Source organism: Beta vulgaris, chromosome 1, assembly GCF_026745355.1.
Source record: "Beta vulgaris subsp. vulgaris cultivar EL10 chromosome 1, EL10.2, whole genome shotgun sequence".
Taxonomy (NCBI): Eukaryota; Viridiplantae; Streptophyta; class Magnoliopsida; order Caryophyllales; family Amaranthaceae; genus Beta; species Beta vulgaris.
This window is the reverse complement of record NC_079202.1, coordinates 27,703,310-27,705,881: the sequence shown is the minus strand read 5'-3', so window position 1 is coordinate 27,705,881 and position 2,572 is coordinate 27,703,310. Positions and strand designations below refer to the sequence as shown.

The 2,572-nt window shown below is 36.0% G+C and overlaps 1 long non-coding RNA gene across 1 annotated transcript; it reads left to right on the top strand.

The window, feature by feature from the left end:
* The first annotated feature begins 859 nt into the window (after positions 1-859).
* Positions 860-2,246, top strand: LOC125491716 (uncharacterized). Its single transcript, XR_007268422.2, has 2 exons — positions 860-1,623; positions 1,951-2,246. It is a non-coding gene; the product is annotated as an uncharacterized LOC125491716 (long non-coding RNA).
* The last annotated feature ends 326 nt before the right edge of the window (positions 2,247-2,572 follow it).

Sequence of the window (2,572 nt, the reverse complement as noted above, 5' to 3'; positions counted from 1 at the left end):
CATTAGAGAAACACTAAAGGTTTATTGTAAACAATAACTTTAAAAAAATGGCACTTACCACCTCCCAAAAGGGTGGTGGTAGCCCCCTAGATCAAAAAGAAAACTAGAGTTTTTAGAGATAAAACAAAGGGAAGAAAGCAAACGATTTTACTCATGTTTTGCTGTTAGAAACCACTGATTGTGTCAAATCTTACTTTTGCTTATTTTTGTTGATTCGAACTTATCTATAATTTATTTGAAATTATTTTTATCCTTTGTTGGTGCAAAATTAGTTTGTTGACTTTACAAACAAGTCAATGGACATCCAATAGTTTAATACTGAATGCCACATGAGGCTTAGTCCCTAGGGGTTGCCAGTTTTAGTTAGATAAAATCTTGCGAACGTACTTTGTTGTAATATAATTAGTTAAACTACAACGCCTATTGAATTCAAGCGGAACACAATAAATAGAATAAGATTGCAATGAGTAATCTATTAATTATAGCCAAACATTCCCATTCATATCAGAAACTTTAAGAACAAATTTTACAACATATATTAGGATAAGCCGGGCTAGACAACTAAAGAGAAAACACGAAGATTATTACCTCCATGAGTTCTTGCTTCAACTAGAGATTTAAAGAACTTGGCGCCAAGACATGTTCTAAATCTAGTGAACTAAACTATAACCCCAAAAGGTGTTTGACTATGCTAAGACTAGGCTACGCCAGAAAAGAGTAATCTGCAAGTTGTTGTGCATTGTGTTGATTATCTTATGCTTGATGATCCTTCTTATGTTTGTAAACAAACATAATACGTAACTTCCATGCATCTTTGGAGGGAAAGTATTTGAATCATCTTTGATTCAAGTCTCAACCATCTTCTGGCACTGAATAATTGTAGCGCACGTTCTTCTTTATGTGGATTCATCTAGTGATTATTCTCTAACTGCTTGTGCCTTTATCCTTTTCCTTGACTTTCATCTCATGAATACCTTGATTGACTTTGACTTTCATTGACTTTCTTTCGTAGGCTAGAAAAAGGACGATTTGCGTCCCACCAAGTGCGTCGCACTAAAACGAAAACGACGCAAAAACCTAATTTGCGTCGCACGGGAGCCAGACTGCGACGCAAAATAGAGCCATATGCGTCGGATCATCATGAAGTGCGACGCATATCAAGGATGTGCGTCGGACCCCCTGGCCCATCCGATGCAAATCACTTGACTCATGAATGTGCTGTACATGGGCTAAGCGCGTCGAGTCGTCTTCACGTGCGACGCAGATGGGCTTCCCATAAAGCCCATATTAAATCCCTTTACCCTACCTACCCTCTCAGTCTCTCAGCCGTTCCTTTCATTTATCCTTCAAACCCCACCCCACTAATCTCTCTCCCAGTTTTGAACGCTTCTTCCTTTCATTTATCCTTCAAATCCCCCCAAAACACCAACTACATCAAAATTCGAACGAATCGTTTTCTCAAGTTCACAAGTTCGCATCAACAAATCGTATTTCATTCACAGTCGAGCGCCTTTTCCGTTTTCCGGCGAGCGACCGAACGTAAAGCTTCCAGGGAAAGAACGAACTCATGAGTAAGACCTTCACGTTTTCCGGCGAGCGTCTTCATGAGTAAGACTTTGACAGGTTTGAATTTTTTCATTTTTAAATATCGTTCACGTTTCACGGTTCTTCATTTTTATTGATTAATTTCTATAATTTCGTTTTTTCATTTCAGATCTGAAAAATAAAATCTTTTATATCTGATTTTTTTTTTTTTTTTTTACTTTTTTGGCATTTGAAAAATAAAAAAGGCCTTAGTTCATGCAGTTCAAAATAAGGGCCTTTCGTTTCTGTTTTTATTTTTTATATTTGATTTTTTTTGTTTACTTTTTTTGTATTTTTAAGGTTTATTTTCAGATCTAGAATTTTGTTTTTGACTTTTAATTCTGAAATTCTTATTTTCATTTTCAGATCTGAAAATTTGCTCTTCTCGAAGTCGTCTCCCTCGAGCACATTGGAAAACGTCGGCCTTAATCTTTTTAGATGGAACAGGAATTGTACTCAGATACATAGTTACTTATAATGAACGATATTATTTTCAGATGAAATTGTTCTAGATTTAATTTTAATTTTACATTTTTTTATCTATATTATTATAGTGGTTTGTAATATTATACTTGTAATACATATTTGTAATACGACATTGTTAATGTAGAAATACATTTTTTTATATCTATATTATTACACAATTCGATTGTGATCTTTAATTCATATTGTAGAAACTATCTATTTGCTTTTGGAATCATGTTAGTACGAGCTTGTGTGTTTGGGAGAAAAAAAGGTTGGAAAAATATCACTCATGTGCGTCGCACATAGTGATACATGCGACACAGATGAAAGTTGATTTGACTTGCTGGGAATTGTCATATGCGTCGTACGTTGAGACATGTCTGACGCAGATGATAAATCATCTGCGTCGTACGATGCTCAACATGCGACGCAAATAACTCATAAAGTGCGTCGTATGCTAGTCCGACGCAGATCTTGTCTCTGTCATCTGCGTCGAGCCTGTGTCGTCGGACCCATGTCCGAC